The sequence below is a fragment of the Anas acuta genome, chromosome 3 (genome assembly GCF_963932015.1).
Source record: "Anas acuta chromosome 3, bAnaAcu1.1, whole genome shotgun sequence".
NCBI classification, from domain to species: Eukaryota; Metazoa; Chordata; class Aves; order Anseriformes; family Anatidae; genus Anas; species Anas acuta.
Genome location: NC_088981.1, coordinates 80,903,145 through 80,925,018, shown reverse-complemented (window position 1 = coordinate 80,925,018; position 21,874 = coordinate 80,903,145). Strand labels below are relative to the sequence as shown.

The following is a 21,874-nucleotide window of genomic DNA, read 5'->3' as shown; positions in this document are numbered from 1 at the left end:
GATTACTTTTCAAAGTAGGAGTGGGCAAACGGGTCCTTTTTGTGTTTTTGAGAGGCTTGCTGTACTTGCTGGAAGTCTAGCTAGATACTTCTCCCATCCTGCCCAGATCTTTGAACTCAAAGGCCAGTTCCAGTCAGGAAAATAGCTGGCTCTCTAGAAGAGACATACCCTGCACATGCCTCCTCTGGCAGAAAAGCTCAAGCAGAACCCATGGTTGACATCAGACAATTTATGTGGGAGTGGAACATCATGACCTCCCCAAGTGTGGGAGAAGCTCTAATTGGCATTTGTACACTATTAGGCATCAGAGATATGTCATAAACACAAATCCATAGGAAATCAGGAGTCACCAGATACACTTTTCACTTGTTTAAGGCACTTTCGGGCCTTAGTTCTACAGACACCATTAAGAACAGGGAAGATGCAACTTCTTCTCTTTCTTCTCCATCCTCTTTGGTCTTCTAGAATTACGTTCCTGGTTGAAGGGACATAAGTCCCAGAGAACAAAACCATCCAGAAAGCAAAAGAGACATCAGGTCACTGGAGGCACCACCTAACACCCCTCTGGATGCCTTGCAAGTAACAGCACCAGGAGATCCTAAATACAGATGCGTGGACTGGCAGAAGACCCAGATAAACACAGCCATTCAGGATGGTTTAGATTCCTTTCGCCTAACCCCAGCCATCTGATAGCTCGCCATCCAGCCTCAGCTGGTCTCCACTCCCTGTGGAGACAAAGAGGCACCTTCCAGGAACAGTTAGTTCCAGCCCAGAATAAGCATCAAATGGGTGTGATGAGCTTTTCTTTTTCTGTCTTCATGCTTTGTGTGCTGAGGAGGCCTTGATGACAACCTGACGTTATTAGAGAGCTCGTGTTCAGCGAGGTGAGGCCCACCTGGGTGCTCAGCTCCCTTGGGGCCTGCCCATGTGTTGTTAGCAGTGAAGCAACCTCCCATTACCAGAGGAGGGCTTGAAGCTTTGCACCAGAGGGTCCCTACAAGGGTCCCCTTCGTTTTGAGCTGGAACTGAGTGGATCTGGAAGTCCACTCAGCCTCTCGGCGATGTCTCTGGCCCTTACTCATTTTCAGCCATTCAGAGACACTGCTCAGCGCTGTGGAAAGAAGCAGAAATAGCTGCTTTCACTTCTCTGTTGGTGTGCGGGCCCTGCACAGAAACAGGAACCAAAGCAAGGTTAAGCAGGGTTTAAAGGAACAAGACAGTATTCGGCAGAAGAAGGGAGAAGCGCATGAGTTGGCCAAGCCTAGCAGCAGAGCAGTGCCTGTAAACTGCTGGTGTGTCCCCAGGGAAACGAGGGACAGGGGAAACAGCAGAAAGCTGGGCAGCACCGAAACACACAGCACACGATCCAGCCCAAGTCCCCTTGTCTCGATAGACAGCGCTCTAGAATCGCGGTGACCTTCCTCCTGCCCTTGTGAGGCTGAAATATGTAGCGCAGCTGCAGGACATAGTTCATCGTTTATCAGGGGTAAATACAGTTCTGGATGGGAACGGGGAGGTGAAAAGTGTTCGGCACACAGCGTTCGCTCGCGTGTTGTAACTTGCTGCTCTGAGAAAACAGAACGCTTTGTCTTCTGGTAACGCTGGTGAGTGACTCCTTATCATAACCTTGCAAGAGGTTTCAAGTGCTTTCATGAATAGGAAGATGATTAAGATGACACATCAAGGTTTTCCGAGTGCTTATTGCTATTCAGCAGCATCCTCGTGTTTTTCTTAGTTTTCCTTCCAAAACAAGGTGTTTCTAATCGCTGATGTGATTGGTAAACCACATCCTCTCACTCTTGGTGGCCCCGCTTGCTGTGAAGCTCAAGCAGAGCAATAGGAAGGAAACTGAGTTTAAATGAGGAGCTGTCAGAGCCACAGCAGATAATTTGGCTGAAAGACACCGAGGTGACCTCTGCAGAGGAGGCCTCCCTTGCTCTGAGCAGTCGCTGTGACAAAACCCAAGGCTAAAAACGAAGTGACCTGACTAAAGAGCTTAGGGGGAGAGAGGCTAACTGGGGGATTTAGAAGATACGGTTTGTAGAGGAGATAGAGAAGATAGCTGTGTAGCTGGGGAACAGCTGAAAGTCTTGCTCTGAACACATCCATAAATCATCATGCCAGGTAGGGTATTTTCTCTTCCCCTGAAGCTGGGAGCCTGCTTCGTCCACAGCTGCTTCTCTTCAAGAGTCCATTAGAGTCCCGAGTCTGGGTTTGGAGCAGGCTGTGTATGAAAGATGTAATGCTTGTCTCTGCCATGCAGCTGGAGAGTTAGGTCTGCAGACTGACTAAAGTGCCTTTTTTCGAGGAGAGGACTCATATTAATTACCCTACATCTAAGGAGATCTAATTTCAGAAGCACAAGGACGCAGAGGGGAAAAAAGGAAGCCTGATTTTTCCAGAGCTGAAGCGATGGTATCGGATGTGTGTCACCTGGAGTGCCTCTGGGCCCTCTGGCCACCCTGCTTGTTAACAGAGGAAAGGAAAATGACTGAGGCCGATCTTTTCAGTGACAGACACCGCCGGAGTGCAGATGGTCTCCTTTGCATAGGGCTGAGGGGGCTGCAAGAGACAGTGCAAGGGCTGAAAGGTTTTCCCAGGTGTCTGATTGCTTCTGGGGCTGTAAATGAGTCCTGACCATGCAGATCAGCAGTACAAGTTTCACCATGCTTGCAGAGAGAAGTAGCTGTGGTGGTTTCCTTTTCTTCGAAGTGTTTTACACTTTCTGCAAAGCTGTGTTTGGGGTACATGCGTTATAGGCATGCCCGGTTCAGAGGAGGTCAAGTTATATTTACGTTGTAGCCTCATTTCCTTGATTTAACAGGGCAGAGAGAGAAATTCCAGGAGCCATGCACTTTGAGAGTTATTCCAAGTTGGTTCCAAAGAGCAAATGCAAAAATAGGTATGCTTCTTGACGTTGCCACCTGTGGCACATAGCCCTTCGTGTCTGCTTTTCCAGCTCGTCCCCCTTAGCTCTGTAGCCCCAAGGGCCCAGTTGACACCTGCTCCTTGCTATCTGGTGCCCTCTGGTGCTGCAAATACCTGTCCAAGCTGATCCTATCACACCCTTGTGCAGGTGTGGGGACCAGCAGGTACCCCAAGGGGGGATTTGTGAACTGCTATCTGCTTCCTCCCCATTGCAGCCTGGCTGTGGCAGGGGCCCTCCAGTATGACACGGTGCAGGTGGGACTGGGGCTGGGAGGCAGGAAAAGCTAGTCCTGTTCCAGTCAGTGATGGGGAAAAGTGAGAACTGGACAGGCTTGCCCCCCATCCCTACCCCCATCCAAGTATCTCCCCCTTGCTTTACTCTCTGCCCTTCCCTATCTTTAGCCCTCTAGCTCCTTTCCGCTCTTCTACCACCCGTTCCCTCTTTATAGTTGCCTGATCTCACTGCAGAAAGCCCCATCCCTTTTTCCTCCTCCAAAACACACCTCCTCTTCCCCTCAGATGCTGTTCCCACCACAGGCAGTCTCTGAGCCCGCTCCAAACACCTCCTGGCTCAGGAATGCTCGGACCTTACACGTGCTCAGATCCATTGTTCAGAAAACAGGATTACAGTATCTCTCCTGTCCTTCATCTCCCCTCTAATTAATCAATGCTAATTGATTGATTGATGGTGGCTTTCTGGCGCAACAATCTCCCAGGTCCGAAAAGCAGCCACATGCCTATCATTCTCACGTATCTGCCCGGAGCATATGGAACGTATTAACCTCCCGAAATTAGTTAGAGCCTCTTCTAAATTAGTTTGTAGGAGCTGGCAGGGCTCGTCTCTCTGAACTAAAAGAAAGCTGATGACAGAGGCAGATAGCAACGCCAGGCTCACGGGTCATTCTTTCAATCCAAGTAGACTTCACCCTTGCAGGGAAGGAGCGGATCACATCATGCCTTCAGGGTGCACTCTCTGGTTTGCAGACACTCGTGTGTCCCCAGCTTCTGCATGAAGACCCAAGTCACCGAGCCCTTCTCTCCTGCTCCAGCACTCATCTCAGATTCCTCAGCCTTCCCTCATTCATTTTTTTTGGGACAGCCTCGCTGCTGGGCTTTCAGAGTTGCAATCAGATGGCTGCTCCCATGCTGCTGGTGCGGTTGGGAGTAGCCGCGGTAAGGAAGGGCCATTGTCACCTACTCACCTACTGTGACCCCATACAGCGGCTTGTTTGTGATCTCATTACCACCAGGAGATCATTTGGCATGGTCTTTCACAACAAATTCACAACCTGAGGACCATCCACGTGATGAATATCAGTACTCTGCCACAGGGAACAATTGTAGGAAGAAAACCATCTGATTCTTTAATCTTTATTTATTTATTTATTTTTAACAAAGCTCACTCTTGGAAACAGCTGAACGGGTTAAACAGAAAGATCTCCTCCCCAAACTCAACCAAACCGAACCCCCAACCCCAACAAACAAGCAATGAGCTGTAGGCGAGCACGAAGCTGGAAACATGTGATTTGGAACAGATAAAGGGCTGGCAGAGCTGTGAGCAACTAAAAATGGGCTCTTATAAAGACAGGTTGGGCAATCTTAAAAAAAAAAAAAAAAAGCGGTGCTACCAGTCCTGTCAATGAATACTTAGATATGGCCCTTGCAGATTGCAGGTCCCTTGCTGCCGTGCTCGCTGGTGACTCATGTGGAAGATCGCTAATTGAAGGATAGCAAATGGCCTGCTGTGGCCTGCAGCCATTATGAGCTGCACATTTTTTCAGGGATGCTTGTTGCAATCCCCTCTTCTTCTGGAGATGGGGTGTGGCTCTCCCATTCCTGGCAAAGTGGCTGGTGCTGGCTTTGGTTGGGAAAATATAGGTGCTGCTGCATGACAAGCTAGGCGTCCCCCGGGGGGGATGTCACCTTCCTCGCCAGCACAGCATCAGGGGTGGGACAATGCCCTAAAGCACAACAGAGCCACACGCAGATCTGTCAGCTCTATCCAGCGTGTGCTTACGTGGATCAGGCTCATGGAAACGCCTGAATCATCTTTCACACTATTCACATAACTACATTAACACAATCCAGTCCTCTTCTTGGGATCTGGGCGTTATGTTCTCAGACTATGCTTCCTTCTCCTTCTTTCACCAGAGATCTCATGACTCCTGTCCCTTGCATAATTATTCATGCTTGTGTCCAAATCCCCCAGCCAGCACTGAGAAGTTGGTCTTTCCAAATGTAAGTGCAGGTCCCCCAAGTTTCTTTGGCAGTGGCCCATTGGGCATCTCTCTCTCCATGCTGAATAGGGAGGAGCACAGCACTCAGCCCTGCAGATGATGAAGCTTGGGTACCACTAACCCTGCAGCTGACCTTATGGTGGGTGAGACAACCCCTACACTTCCCTGTCTCCTTTGTGCCTTTCCGCTGCTTTGCCCTCCAGAATTTGCTTCCTTGGCCAACCCAGGATTGCCTGGGGTAACGCAGCAGAAGACAGGACACCATGCTGCAAGTACACGAATCACAGAATCGTAGAATCACCTAGGTTGGGAAAGACCTTAAAAATCATCAGGTCCAACCATCAACCTGACCTACTGAGTCCCATCACTGAACCTCGTCCTTTAATGCCACATCCACACGTCTCTTAAGTAGGGACGTGCACTGCACCACTTCCCTGGGCTGCCCGTTCCCATGCTTGGCCAGCGTGGGTGAATCATGGGCTCACTTTTGCAGAGGCTGCAAGGAGGGAGCAAGCTGGTGAGTATTCTCACAGATATTGCATCCAGCCTGGCAGGCAAAGAAAAAAACCTGCCCTCATTTATAGGAAGCCATCGGCTGCTGTGCTAGTCAAGACTGATGAAGTTCGCTATCTTGCTTCAGACAACAATGAGCACCGGCTGCTATGTGATATACTACATAAATACTGTAGTAAAACAGATGAAATCATTCACTGTGAACATTTCTCACTGTCCTACTGATAACGAGGTCACTAGTTAACCATGTCACCAACTGGTGACCAGCATGGGCTGGGGAGAATGAGGGCTTCACGCTGAACTACTCCACTTGCTATCCTACATGGTTCCTCTCACGTGGACAAAGCAAAAATGAGGAAAGAATGAAACCTCCATCCTGTTCCTTCAGAAACCGATGACAAACCTCTCATTGTTCTCAAAGGTGCGGGATCAAACCTGTTGTTATCTCACACGGAGCGCGATTAATATCGTGACTAAGACTGAACAGTGCGTCAAAACCGATCATCTCTAAGTCTGGTTGGCAAGGCTTTAAAGGAGCTGAATGAGGTTGTCAGCTGCCTTCTTCAGTGACAGTACAACAAACTACCCGGTATAAACCTGTCACTGTATGTACAGGTGAAAAATGCAGGTGAGCAATATTTTACACACACACACGAAACTCATAGTGTTACAAAGAACTGAGTGAACAAGGCATTTTTATTTTTAATTTTTTAGGAAAGTGAATGATGAGATCTCATTACCCAGAATCAGGATGCATCTTGCTTGGTGAAATTAAAAAACAGAAGTGTTCTTCAAATCCCTAGTTCAGAAGCATTCAGAGGGAGGCAGTTCAGCAGCACGGGAGAGATGTGCTATTCCTAGAAATCTCCTGACTCAAGTCCCGTCCTGCATCTGTCAGTGATTCAGTAGCATGGCAGTTGTAACTGCACACAAGAACACTTCTGTTGGCAAGCAGGAAGAAGCTGGTTGGAAACACCAGGATGAAGATGGGCTGTGGGGGTGCCAAGGTGGAGATCACACCTGGTTGGGGCCCTGAGGCCAGTGATGTGGGCAAGGTGGTCAGGACTGCAGGGGGAAATCTGAGCTGCCTGTCACTGGGTGGGGAAAAGAAAGGTGGATGCACAAGAAGTGTAAGTTTGATGGGCAGTTAACGAGGCAGAAATGAGAGATAACAGTACTTCATTTCTATCTCTTTATCTAGTAATTCACTTAGCTTTTCCTTAAAACAAAATACTTTGTTTACGAAAGCATTGGCTGCAGCACTTAGATGCTTTGCACATTGTGTGTAGACCTCTGTAGGCTTACAGACATCGTGGTGACATGGCTGGAGAGAGGACGGATCCCCAGCAGACAGCCAGACAGCCTCCCGGGAAGAGGTTCTCAAGATTTGGCTACTTCCATGTGCATCTACTCAATTTCACTTTCTCTGCTGAAGATCTGAAACAAAACAAACCCAAACAAACAGCAACAGCGAAAAGCAAACTCTGCTCTATTTATGAAAGTGATAACGATGACATAAAGACAGAAATAGAACAGAGAGGTGATTTCAAAAATGGAGATGATGCATGTGGTTCCTGAAACTAGAGATTTCTTCCAATGGCTCTTCAAGGAGAGAAGAATCTGCCCAAATTATCCTAAAGAGAGATTACGGCTCCAGTGATTAAACTCCTTGGGACAGTAATGTGCCTAACAAGGCTGATGCCTGCAAGGGATGCTTAGTTTCAAGCACAGTTCCAAAGGGAGAAAAGGTCTTCCTGCCAAATCTGAGTGGTTTTCTAGGCTGAAATGTTTGCTGGTGACTTTTATGTGTGAATAGGTCATGTCAGCGAGCTATCTTGCTCAAACAATCTCAGTTACATTGGTTTTATTGCTAACTCCTTCTGACAGCCTTTTGGAGAGAGGAGAGGACTCATGAATGCAGAAGTACATCTTCATTACTTATTTCTTTTCCTTTTTACCAGCACATGAATCTAAAATGGCCTTGCTGCCCTCTTACCGTAACTTAATTGCATGGATCGGAATTTAATTCACATTAATTTTCTGGCCCTAAATGTTTGAAGTCCAGAGCTAATCCAAAGAATCATTTTATTTCATTAAGGCCTCATTTTCCCCACTGGTTCTTACTCTCTGTGCCATGAATGTTTTGTGACGATCTTTATTTTAGCCATTTAGAGACAGACATCTGAGCTATTCTTAGGGAAGTAAAATGGTTTCTGGCAGTCAGCGCTTGCAATTTTTTGGAATAACACAATTTGTAGCACATAAAATTCGGAAAGGCTGGGAGATCACCAGGGAGTCGATTACAGGACGGCGGCGTTGTCCTGATTCTTCCATGTTGTAATGCAAGGAGATCCAGCTTGTGACAACCCCAAACCACACCGAAGCCTCCCCGTGACAAAACCCATCTCCCCGTGTGCTCAGGGTGATCAGTGCATCCCCACTGATGTTAACTCCGGTTCAAAAGAGGGCAAGAGCTTCCAGCCAGATGCACGGGTCTGCAGGGCACGTCTGGGTGCATGTGGCATCACCACCAAGCAGAGGCTGTCACCCAGGGCCCTGCATTTGGAAGAGCGTTGTAGCAGTGCCACCAACAAGGCTGCTGGGGACAGCCACGTCCCTGCGGTGCTCTTGGGGTACCTCAGCTCTCACTTAAGCAACTGAGCGAACATCCAGGAAGAGAGAAGGGTGCTGTCCTGCATGCATCACTTCCTATACTTTGCCCAGTCTCTAATCTGCAGCTGCTGTGGACTTTCCTTTCAGCACAGAGCTGCTTTGTCTGAATAAGCAGCAACGGCATCTAAAGAAGCAATAGATTTGGAAACGGAGACAACTGGAGCAATCACACTTTGATCTCTGGCAAAGCCCAGGGGCTTGATTGTTTTCCAGTGGAAGGAGCCGAGATAAATGAGTTTTCGGGAGTAGGGAACTCGAGGAGTTGAGGCTGGAGGTGGATTAGAGCGAAGGGTTAGGGGGTGCACCCTCTGCCGAGGATAACGAGGGCAGTCACCAGCGAGCCGCGGGGTCCTCTCACTCCCTGGCACTCCACGGGGCTCACACGCATTTCGGAGGAGCTGGCAGGAATGTTTCTTTCCACAGACCTCTGCCACCTCCTTGGAAGTCGATCAAACCCGTTTTATTAAAACCTCCCATTTGACTCCTCGTGGTTTTATACTGATTAAGAACCCTGCCTTGGCCAACTGAACAAGGGGACTGATTGTAGCTCAGCTGCTTCGTGCTGGAAAAGCTTTGATCGGGCTGAGTGGGAGTTTATGTTTAAGGTACTGTATAAAATGAATTTTGGTGATAAGCTTATAAACTGAATTTGAACCTTGCTGGGCTCCAGAGAGAAGGAATAAACAACTCGATTTATATTCTCCACAGATACACACTGAGATGTCCCTTTGACCTTCAGTTATTTTCCTTGGGGGGTCAAACTGTTTCTTAAACTGTTTGAAATTATTTGTCCAGATTAGCTGTCCATGCTGAAGATGGAGAGCTTTCAGGGTGGCTCCCAAGAGCCCTGAAGCCAACTATAATGAATGAGTTTGGTGTTTTACTCTGAGGAGAAAAAAAAAAAAAAAAAAAGAGCTGAATGAATTACAGAGCTGCCAAATAGCCCTGGTTCATTCACACAAACTTGAGGATAATGCGCTTCTCCTGATCCCAACACGATAGCGTTAGAAGAGCCTATTTCAAGGGCATTCATGTCTGACATCTTCTCTCCCTCATTACTCACCAGCCTCTATCGTTGTACGCAGCAGTGAGCTGCAATTAGAAGGTGCTGGGATCTGACACGAAACCCCGAGGAGCATGTAGGGTTCGTCTCCCATTGATGCTGAAGCTGGGGACCAAACCTGAAGCGGATCCAAGTGGAAGCGAGGTCAGATGGTCTGCCTGGGAGAGATTTGCTTTGGAAGAAGAGGTTGTGATCTCTCTGGACAAATGTCTATGCATTTTATCAGAGAAGTCATCCAGCTGATGTGCAAGCCCTACAGCTGTAGGAAAAGAGAGTTTAGTTTGTGTTTTCTTGAGGCAGAGGGCTAGAAGCGAGAAGTCCAAGGTTAGGCTCAGTGATGGCTTTCTGCATACCTATGTGCTCCAAAAGGCGATTGCAGAGACACCACAGCACCCCGAGCTTCCACAGCCATTCCCCCTTCCCTGCGTCAAAATTAGTCTGCTCCATTTATCATAATAAAGGGAACATTTTTTTAAACCTGGCTCACAGTTCATGCCCTGTGCTTGTGTATCTGCCTCTTTGTTCCTCCCAGTGACTTGTGACCCTGACGCCCAGCTCCAGCCAAGAGTCACTGAAGTGTAGAGGTTTCGGTAACATCAAAGTTAAATCAAATTTCCAGAAAACTGGGAACTGAGTAGAGGAGAGTGAGTAATGCTTCAAATATTACCTCTGCTGAAAGAGAAGTCTTGCCAGATATCAGAGGATCCCAGTGGGGAAGAGGAAAGGGGGACAGAGAGACACGTAAGAAATCAGGCCTTATTTGTTCATTCTGTTGTGCATGGTCAATGTGGGTTTTGTTTTTGATTTCTCATCAAAACCTAGTTATCTAAAGCTTTCTGGGGATTTGAAGTGTAAGTGGGTATACCAGCAACCAAAAACTCCTCCCATTAGTCCTCATTTACTCTCAGCAGGGTGCCCAGAGGGGATCAGAGCTCACTCAGTGTTGACTCTGCACCCTGACAGGACTGAAGTATAGGCAGCAGAAACGCTGAACATACCCAGGGAGCAGGACTAGCGGAAGCTGGAACAGACCCATTAATCAACCAGTCTCACCGTACGCTACGGGAACGCAATAATGCAAGAGGCAGATTGCAAAGCCTAATTTGTGATCTGGGACCCCGTTCTTCGGGGTAAAGTTCTTCTGCTTCTAACCTACCCCGCTGTCTCTGTTTGTATACAAGTAACTATGGGAAAGGATACCATGCACAGTCAGGCTCTGCAAGCCTTCCGAGAGTGTTATTGACTTCTCCAAATGCTGCTGCTCAGAAATCACAGGCTTCCTGCATGCTCAGCTTCCACCTGGATAGCTTTACTCTCAGGATACTCTCTTCATCACGCATTATTTGATTCTGCTCTGCCCTGAAATAACAAGGTTTAATTGGCAATCTGGCTCTGATTTACTAGTATCTCCTTGTGCATGGAAGGAGACCTCAAATTCAACGCACTCATTCTTAATCAATGTCAGCTTGGTATTAACTCCATGTTATTACATTATTGATTTTATTCATCCCAGGAGCTACATCAATTTATCCTGGAATTTACACTTCTTTAACAACCAACACAAATCAAGAACATTTGTTACGCTTGCAATGTAGACTGGAAGGTTTTTGGAATCTGATCCTTATTTTCCTTTACATTTGTTTAGATTTCCCGTTAATCTGAATTCCTATCTTGCCCCTTTGAACTTTCAACCAACTGTAAATACTTTTGATAAATTTCCCTGCTAAAAACTGCATTGCAACATAGTCCTGAAAAAAAAAAAAAAAAATGATCGGCAACTGCAAAATACCCACTGCCTTCTGATGACTTGATATAGCTGGTTTGGGGAAATAAATGGTTGGGTGCTTTACGTTACACAGTGCCCACATGTAAACAATAAAACCTGTTTGTAGTCTCGGTCGTCCATTTGGTTCCATTAGACACAGTATAATCATTTGTAGCTTTAACTCATGTCTTGGAGGTGTGTAGCAAATTAAAAACATAGCGAAAAGTTGGTCCTTTTCCACCGCGTTTTACTGGCTGACTTATTCGAAACAGATAAAGAAATTCTGGGAAAGTTCATTGTCTGTTTCTGTATTTGTTAGGTCTTCCTCCGGCTGGACTCTGTGATGGCTGGAAGGATGATGTCAGAAGAGTGGGAAGTGAAAGCTGAAGGGGTTTTTGAAGTTGAAGCTGAAGTCGTTTTTTTATTTATTTAGTTTTTTAATTGGTTAATGTCTACACAGCTGAAATGATGATCTAGCATTTAGGAGAAAGGATGTGGGACTTCAGAGCAGTGCCTGCACTGGCCTGGGTGAACAGAGGTACATTTTAGAGAGCTAAAGCGCATTTAGCGTCCTTCCTCATTCACAGAGAAACCCACTGCTGGCTGGAGAGCAAGGCACGAGTGTGAACCCTCTCTTCTGTACAGTAATTTTCCACTGCTGTATACTCAGCCTGTTGTTTCTCTCTGTTACCTGTGTGCAGTAAATATAAAACTTTCAGGATGTACTGTTCCTTAGCAGTAAGAGGATAGAGACCAGTCATAAACACAAAGAGGGGCTTTACTGAAAATAAAAGGGACGATACAGCTGTGTTTAAGTTAAAGTGCATGAGTAAGCTAGAAAAGGGAGGATTGCAAAATCTGTGTTTCCATGGCAATGCCACCCTTCAGTGTTACCTAACACGGCCAGGATTACATCATCAGAACAAACTTTCATCAGTTCATCACAGTTTGGCTATAGGCGACATGACAGCGTGTTGAGCTCGGTGTGGAAGTGACGCTTTTACAAAAATTTGCAGGGAACCCCATCTGGCCGTAGCCTGGCACAGGCTGCCTTGGCAGGGAAGGCCACACCACCCAAAACACTACATGAAAAATTCAGGAGATAGAGGATTTGTAGGGACTTTCTCTTCAAAGTCACCAAAGCAGAGCTATCTTGGCCACACAGCTCAGGAGAATTTGGGGGACATATAGCACCAGGAGTTCCCACTTAAACATCCTTGTTTTGTGTTTCATGTCATCACACAGGAGTGGTGGATACCCATGTACCTGAGGGTTTGCAAGGTTTGAAACGGAGGCATGCAGGGGGCAGGGAAGAGAAGACAACCCCAGAAGGGCTGAGGCTGGCAGGGCCCTCTGGAGGCCACCTGCCCCAACCCCTGCCCAAGCAGGGACACCCAGAGCAGGCTGCCCAGGACCACATCAGGTGGCTTCTGAAGGTCTCCAGGGAGGAGACTCCAGCACCTCTCTGGGAAACCTGTGCCAGTGGGCAGCCACCCTCACAGGAAAAAGTGTTTCCTGATGGACTTGCTTTGGATTTGCCTGTGTGGACAAATGCATTTTTACTTTGGTAATACAGCCAGCTTCATCTGTGCCAGAAGCCTTATGTGTGAGGCGTTCCCCTAGAGCTGCCTGTGATACTGAAGTGTTCTGGAGAGGTGTAAGGTATCTTCTCAGACTGAGAGGTGTGTCAGAAACCCTTCTCCAGGTCAGACCTGGGACCACTGAAGCACCAAGGAGACCACAAACCAGAGCAGCACGGCAATGCTTGTGGCAGCAGGAGGAGATGGAGCAGCTGTGGAAGGTGTGAACCATCCCCGACACTTTCCCCTCTTGCCCTGGACAAGGGGTGAGTGAGGAGCAAGCAGTGCCTCCACCAGCACCAGATATGGCCATGCAAGGTTAACCCATCAGCGTTTTTAAACAAACGTGAGCAGCCAGAGCTGATTTATCCAAGCTTTGCACTGTGTGGCACATGGCTTGGCATGAGGCATGCTGAGGCTGGTGTTGGGATATTGCTGAATCGTGGCCCTGAGCTGTGGCAGAGGCTTGGCTGTGGTGCCTGCAGGGCTGGTGGAGGTGCCTCTCCTTGGGGTGGAGTTTTCAGCGTGTTCACCTGCACTGCTGGTGCTTCTGTTGCTGTGACTAAAAGTCCCCGTCCCCCTGGGCTGAACCCCGGCCTCCGCAGCAGTGTTGGGCCTGCACCAGCTGCGTTGTGCAACCCTGACCATTAAAATATCTTCACTTGTTGCTGGGACTCCATCGTTTCCCGTTTGCTGTCTGGGCGCAGATCGGTGCTGCTTCAGGGGTCCATGTCGGTGAAGGTTGCCGAAGTCAGATTTCCACACATGGGGAACACAGTTCTTACCCTACCCCGTAGCCATGGTGACTTGTTTTCTTTTAAATTCCTTCCCCTTAGGTTCAATGCTATCTTTAGATGTCATCCTGTTTTGACAAATGTGCGTGCAGTTCCTGATGCTATCAGGGAGCTATGGCATGACAAGGACTGGCTTAAGTAACAGCTGCATAACTGTGTCAGGGATGAATGATGCGGCTGGTGCCCTTTCTGGAAGCGCTCCCATTTTCTGTGATTCTTGCTCTGACCCCGCACCCAGTGGTGGACTGGCTTGCCCCTCCTCTGTGGGTTTTCATCTTTCTTCCTCTCCAGATCTTGTGCAAGGACCTCCTCGCCACAGAGTTTTGCTTGCACTCCAGACTTAGGGAGGCCTTACAGAGGCCTTCCAGTACCTAAATGGGGCCTGCAGGAAAGCTGGGGAGGGACTCTGTCAGGCAATGCAGTGATAAGACAAGGGGTAATAGTTTTAATCGGAAAGAGGGTATGATAAATTATCTATGAGGAAGAAATTCTTCACTCACAGTGAGGTGAGGCCCTGGCACAGGCTGCCCAGAGAAGCTGTGGATGCCCCATCCCTGGAGGTGCTCAAGGCCAGGCTGGATGGGGCTTTGGGCAGCCTGGGCTGGTGGGAGGTGTCCCTGCACATGGCAGGGGGGTGGAACTGGGTTGGTTTTAGGGTCCCTTCCAACCCAAACCATTCTGTGATTCCATGATTTCAAAATGCGAGAGGCTGGAGAGTTGGGGTGTGCAAGGCAGTCAGGGTAGGGAGATGGGAACTGAGGTCTGAGGTGGTTAACCCTACTGATAGCTAATGAGGCACCAATAGGCTGGAATATGGACCTAGAAGTGATTTCCCTGGCTCACAGCACAGGCCAGTTGTGTTCAGGACACTGGTGAAATGGGCTTCCCAGCAGAGGTCATGGAGACAGAGGGCAAGTGAAATGTTGTCCTCTGAGGTCTTGTGGCTGGTGCATGGTTTGTGGATCTTTATTCCTTTCAAAAGTAATTTATGCCTCTGTTATGTGATAATATCATGCACAGCCAAATGCCAAATTGAATGCCAAATTGAAAGTTGAATGTGAAATTGAAAGGTTTTTTTTTTTTTTTTTTTTTTTTTTTAATTCAAAGGGAACCTTAAATTTGCCATGCTTAAGTGATGCAAACTTTTTGTTTTGATTTGTTTCCTGCAATGTTTTGCATTAAACCTCTGATGCTCTGGATACAGCAGCCTGTCTCTCTGCAGGTGTGTGTTTACCAGGGGTAACTCCACCCTACCGCCTTTGCTTGTTCAAAAGCCAGTTTTCCTGACGGTTTTCCCTCAGAGTGGTGGGGTGAGCGGGGCACACACCTGCTCTCACGCTTCCTATTCTCTGTTGCTCGGGTCTGGTCAGGGCGAGGCTGCTGTGTGTGTGCAGCTGTTACCTGTGCAAATACAGCAAATACCACCCCAAAAGTTGTTCTGACAGCTAGAGGAGATGTACAGGGCAGTGAGGCTGTCAGCTGCTCCCTTGGCATCTCCGGCTATTTTTGCACCCCCATGCTTAACGGTGCTCAGAAGCCAAAGTCTGACCATTCAAGTCCGTATGTCAGAGATGTCAAATCAAAATATTATTGGAAATCTGGCCTAAATTATAGACCATACAGTGTGACATCACCTTCAGCTAAATCACACGCTGACATTTCCTTCTTATAATGGACTGCATAAGCCCAAGCTTGAAATGGGTAATGAAATTATCCCTTCATTACACAGCTGATTTAATGCTAGTGTGCATTCGGAGTCGCAGAGGTGATCTTTAGCATCACACATGAATTTTATGTTTCTTTAATTAACTGCATCATCCTGCACGTTGGCAAGAAGCAGTAATGATATATCATCCTTCCACTGACCAGAAAGTTGCAGAGATACTCCTGTCAAGAGACAGGCTCTGAATACCACAAACCAGAAATATTTGAATAGTTAAATATTATATGCTCAAAGTACTTGCACTGTAATTGTAATAGTTCCTTGGTATAAGTAGCTGGGACCAAAATCAGTGCTATAGCTGGGATAAACACGTCCTTCCAAGCAATGTTTTGGATCCAAATAGCTACAAGACTTGAGCATCATGCAGGTTGTTGTAGGTAGGAGGTGCAAGGCATGATAAAATTAGGTCACTCATTTTTACTTGCAAGAGCATACTCGGCTTTTCCTAAGACACAGCCAGGGTTCAGGACCTGTCAGGCTTCCTTTCCAGGTCCCAAGAGCAGAATACTCCTGGTCTGCCCCCGAGCACCCGGCATCGAGCCAGGCTGGTGTGGTGGCACTGCAGCCAAGGTCTCCAAAAGTGGTGTCTGCGGCGCCGCTATCGGCTATGATCTTCTTTGGAAATAAGCTGACAAAAGGTCTCTGAAGTTGCTGTGTGCACACCCAGGTTTGCCTGGCTTGGGAAGCAGGAGTTTTTTCTCACTCCGAGCCAGCAGCGCTCTACAGCCAGTTATGTTTTCTGATCCAAGTCCAACAGGTCTGCTTCTGCCTGTTGTCTCACCGCTCCTTTCCCTCACACACCCCATGCTCAACATGATGCTCAGGGTGCAGCACCCTGTGCATTCCCTTTCATACCGAGCCAGGCTGAGAAACTCCCCCTCCGCCCCTGCCCCTGGCTGCTCATTTCCCCTGCTGAGCCCCGGGTCACTGCCCTAGGGCAACCATCACCAGCCCAGGGCATGGGAAGGGAGTCTCACCCTCCAAGAAAATGTGCAGCAACTCCACCCTTGGCCAATCTGCTCTGCCCAGAAGTTAGAGCAGCTCAGTGTTTGCTTTTGTTTTGGGTTTAAATACTTGTTCAGCTATCTCTCAGAGCTATCTGAAATGAAGGGGTGTGGTGAAACTGCCTAATTTAACCCAGCCTGGGACATCTGCAGATGGACGGCCCATCTCCATGAAGCCGTTTTATCCTTTTCATTTAGAGTGCTTGAAAAGTTGACCATTTATAGACTGTCGCCACTCTTCTTCTGGCTTAATGAGACGTAGTCAATCAAGACAAATAAAGTAAGCCCTCCCAGAAACAGAAAAGGCCCCTGCAGACATCTGAACCATGTCTTTCAATGGCCGGGTGAAGGCCTAGGAGAGATTTGGTTGCGCACCGGATCACGCTTTGAGGAAAGAAGAAATTGCGGCATGTTCTGGTTGTTCCTCCCCATCATCTCCTCATCATTTCCCACCCTAGGGTTCTGCAAACCCCAGTTGCCACACAGAGTGCCTGCAAGACGAGCCACCTCCTTCCCAGATCAGCAGCTTGGTACTTTTGGGTACTGAACACGGAGAGCTAACTCCCAAATCCATAGTCACTGGAAAAATGCCCCTGGCTTTCACAGGGCTAGGATTTCAGCCTAATGAGTGCTCTGTAGCTGAAAAGCTACGGGCCAAACACACCCACAGGATCCAAAACATACATCTCCAGCAATCTGTTCTGATTTTAATGTATTTGCATATAATCTTCTTGATGAGGGTTTTCCCACTGAACTCCTGCTCTGACATGACAAGGAATGTTTAAGGCAGCAAAATGGAAAACACAGCAGAGAGAGATGAACACCTAAACACAGATGAGAAGGGCAAGCATCATTAGCTTTTCTCCACTCTGCTTTCCCTCCTTCTGGCCCTATTACCATCTTTTTTTTGCTTCCAGAGGTTCTCCACAGTGGCCCCAAAGGAAATGCCGGTGGTAGCCTGTTCCTCATGCTTGTGCTTGCTCGTGTACATCGCAGTGTACGTTGGGTCTGCACCAAGCTTGCATGCACATCCCTGGCCCACAGCTATTTTTTCTCCAGCACTGGGTGGATCTCCAGATCTCCAGAAAGGGGGATCCCATTCTTTTTCTTGCTGCTAGGGCCTTAGAAAGTATGTTTTTAGTCATACAGAAGATATTTCTGCACCTCAGTCTTTTCTGTACTTACCCCTTTGTGACAGAGCAGTGCTGTTACTCACTTTCGTGGACTACCTGAGGTCACAGAGCACGTGAAAAGAGAGAAACTGAGCCCTAGGTTAATGCCACAAACATGGGGCTAACTACCCCTCTGCAGTGCTGGACTCACCTTTGGGAAGAGAGAAAGAGGTAGGTGCCTTTTCTCAATTCTGGTCACTCCCACACATCCAATGGCAGTGGCACACATTTCTTTCCTTCTCTGCTATTTTTCTAAGGAAATGTTGTGTTTATTCCTGAGGAATAAGGATCCTGGCCATATTAGGTCGGTCTGTGGCAGGCAGTAGCGTTGTGGGTCCTGCCCGGGGTTCAGATCCTCCGCAAGGTGCTCTGGCGAGGGCCCTCACCACAACGCCTCTCCCTGCTCACAGCACTGCCAAGCCCTGGCAGGGATTTCCAGACATCTGCCAAGTCTGGTCTGGAAGAACCAGCTCTAGGTAGGAACAGACTTCCAGGGCCAGCTGCACACACCAATACTGATTAATGCCTTTTTATTTTTCCAGATACACCCCAGTCCAAGAGGGACTAGACACAGACCACCAGCAATACAGATCAGTCATTATATCAGGGTGCTTTTTTTTTTTTTTTTCCTTTTCAGTAGCTATTAATTTGGGATGCATTTCAACTGTTGACCTCAACTGGAAAAGTACCAGATCCCATGCTGTGTATCTCATGGGTACTTCATCTCATTAATAAGCACCTTCATTCCAGGGTATTGTCTGTTTATTTTGGAAGGTTTTCCTCCCCTCCCTGAAAAAACAGAGATGAATTGGGATAAATACAGGCAGGAAATGGTTTCCCTAGCAACACTAAGAATACATAAGAACAACCTCATCATTCACTTTTCTTCCTTAGATACACTTTTAAAAGAAGTTTGAGCTACATTAAAAGACATCTCCTGTTCACAGTACAACACCCAAGTCAACAGAATTAATCAGCCCTGATTTCACTTTCAGTGCAAAGGGAACTAAGTCCCTTTAAAAAAACAGGGACATAAGGCCTTAGATTCCAGGGAATGAAAGCTGAGTCAAAAGAGGAGTTCATTCAGATTCAGCACTGGTCAAAAAAAGGCGCTTTATGTAATGTTCAGCTTTGCTGAAGTGTAACTTACACTAACGAACTTCCAGCGTGTCCTGTTCAGAGAGCCTCGGGTTTTGGTAAACCCTGGGTTGGGCTGTCTGTAAGCAAAACCTAATCTAGTTGTGTAACCGTGCTGTAAAGGAAATCAGAAAAAAAAAAAAAAAGAAACAAACAAACAAAAAAACTGTTTTTGAGAGGTTATTAGGGGAGACATCAAAGCTTGGTGCTGTGTAATTCCTACTCTCATCACGTTGCACTAACACAGCCCCCTCCCTCCTGAGCTGCTTGCCATTGCTGCCAGCCTCCACGCACACTGCAAGTTGCATGAGGGACATTTCCGCAGCTGGGATGGCTTCATTTCTTCATCTGGAACAGCGTGTCGAGCCTCAGAGGCCAGGGGAGACCTCACTGGGCACATCCTCCTCACCCAGGTTGGTCTGTCTCCAGCCTGTAGGGAGGAGGGGTTGTTCTTGAGGGGAAGCCATGAGGGGAGCAGGGCTTCAGGCTTAGCCCTGCCAGATTTCTACCTCCAGGGCGGGCAAGATCTACCCTTTCTCATCATTAAAGAGGGATCAGGTTGGCTAGCAATGGTCACAGCATGCCAAGGAACTGGTGTTCAACCTTCTTCCTTGTCTCATGTCCATTTTAGGATCACTGCTTCCAAGACAAGATCCTTCATTCTGTATGAAACACCTACTTTCTTTGTTCCTGGTCTGTCTAAGCAGCAATAGATTTATCTCCAGTTACTGCTGGGAATCAAACAGTGAGCATGGATACAAATCATTATCCAGAAGCTGTGTTTCTGTTGAACATTATTGATGTTGTGGAACAACACCAGCATCAGAGAACGGCTAAGGAGTGGATAAAAAAGAGGTCAGGTCACAGGGGGATCAGTTGTTCCTCTGGGTGCAAACATACAACATGATCTGCCCAACATGTGTCTGACATGAAGCCACAGATCTGGGAACAGAGGTTGCAGCACATTGGGAAGGCTCCAAGAGCCTCCCTCTATGTGGCTTATTGGAAAGAAGGTTGAGAAGTGGGTTGGTCACTACTTACTATTGTCTGGTTGAGGAGAGATATTTGATGGTAGAATGTTCTTCATTCTAGTAGATGAACAGAGAAAAACAGTGGGTGAATGCTGAAAGTAGGCAAATTTAGAAAAAAATAAGATGTGTTTTCTTGGTGTAAGTGCAATAGCCATTGGAATGATCAACCAAGAGTGAAGTGGAGTTTCCTCCCTCACAGGAAACTTAACATCCATGGTGCTTTTCTTAAAGGTGGCCATTTGATCATTTCCAGGAGGCTCACTGAGCTATGCTGAAAAGATCAGAGAAGATAGTCACAGTGGTACATTTCTGGTTTTATGGTCTATCAGTTCCTACTCAAGAGGTGCAGAGCATCTGGAGAAGTCCAATATCACAGCCAAGCTAGTATGCTTAGCCTCTGGGAAAGCATGATGGAGAGAAATGGAAATACTGTGCTTTCATACTTTGGAAGGGCTTTGATATTTGCAGGATCGTGCTGATACACAATTTTGTCCCTTGGGCCTGCTTGAAGTAAAGACCCCTAAGAAGGAGAATGTCTTGTTTTACCAGTCCCACTAGCATAACTCTAGGGTTTGTTTGGTCTCGTCATCAAACTAACTCTATGCTCAGTAATACTGTTGCAACTTCATGCCAGAGAAATTGGTTAGTGGTCTTCTGGGATGGACTAACAGCATCTTTGAATTTGCTCTATGTGGTCCAGCTGATGGTGTGCAGAGAGCATGTCATGGCAACTTGTGCTACAGAAAGCTGGAGGAGAATGGTGGGATTTGGCAAGAGCCTCAAAACCTGGGTCTGGTTCCCACTGATGTTCTGACACTCTGAACCAGCTCATAATAGGAAATGATGCTGTAGTTTGAGACAGCTCTAGAAACTTAGTCAGTTCCTCATTTCCAGGGTACTGATTAAATTCAGAAATGGTTTCTCAAGCTGGTTCTCTATTTTCCATCTATAGTAGCATTAACCTCAAACTTTAAAAAATCCAAAATGCTGCAATGCCATAATGATGAAATATAACAGAGCTGGTGGTGAGGCACTGGAACAGGTTGCTCAGAGAAGCTGTGGATGCCCCAAATCTGGAGATATTCAAGGCCAGTTTGGATGGAGCCCTGGGCAACCTGATGGGTGGCGTCCCTGCCCATGGCAGGGGGGTTGGTACTAGAAGATCTTTAAGATCTCTTCCAATCCAACCCATTCTATGATTCTCTGACTGAGATTTAGATGGTTTTGTTCTGTAGTGAACATGTATGATTTGTTTCAAGACGAAAATTCAACAATCATATCCAATAATAGAGCTTCCTCTCTGGGGTGGGATTCTCCCAAGCACAGCTCTCAGTCAAGAAACGATCAGTCCTAGGAGGCCCAATGAACCAGGTAACAGAGACCAGATCAGGTAACAATGGTGCCCCCTTCCTGGCTTTAAACTGTAAAAGGGGATTTCTTGAGCACAAGGAGCATGGCAGCCTCAAGAGGTAATCCAGTATGATGGCCGACCACCTAGGCCTCGACACCATGGGTCCTAGGCCCACCTTCTGGGGAGTAACGATGGGAAGAAAGGTGAAGGATGTCCACATGGAGGACTTTGCAGGGCCCATGCGCTGGAAAGAGCTTGTCAGAGCAGTGTGAGAGCTGGGCTGCAGGCCAGGAGCAAGAGCAGCCAGGATTGATGGGGCATGGCCCAAACTTGCACGATCCACAGTGACAAAACACGCAGGGCTCTTCTTTTGGGAATGAGACACCTAAGGGCTTGGTTGTGCCCCTGCCTGCCCCGGGTGTGTGCAAAGGGCAGGACTGCGAGGAGGAGGTGGTGTAGATGCTCTCTTGAGCAAGGGCACGGCAGGGTTTGGCTGGAGGATTGCTCTGCTCCTGCCCTGGATTAGCTCAGCAGCAAAACCCGCACTGATTTCAGCCCCTCTCTCCGTGCTTCTGTGCTTCCCTGCAATGTACAGCAATTAAGCACAAGCCCCAGACATCCCCTTGCTCATACAATGCTTTAATTATAAAGCAGTTTGCTTCTGATTGGCAATTACTCTGCCTGGGAATGGGCCTCGCAAGCGGGTGGGCCTTTGAGACCCGGCTGTCATTTTCATCTGCCTCGTCCCCTTCTCCATCTGGCTGCTTAAGAATAAGGCCTCACAGGCTACCCCATTAAGTAGCAGCACTATACAAAATTAAGGAATGGATGGGGTTGGCCTTCACCGAGGCTGTAGCTTCGGCTTGTCTCTTTGTATCCCCCTCTCCCCCTTGGTTGTTAATA

General features: G+C 47.6%; 1 long non-coding RNA gene across 1 annotated transcript; it reads left to right on the top strand.

Moving 5' to 3' along the window:
- The first annotated feature begins 1,353 nt into the window (after positions 1–1,353).
- On the top strand, positions 1,354–14,647 carry LOC137854505 (uncharacterized). Its single transcript, XR_011095198.1, has 3 exons — positions 1,354–1,604; positions 6,100–6,306; positions 6,393–14,647. It is a non-coding gene; the product is annotated as an uncharacterized lncRNA (long non-coding RNA).
- Positions 14,648–21,874: the final 7,227 nt, after the last annotated feature.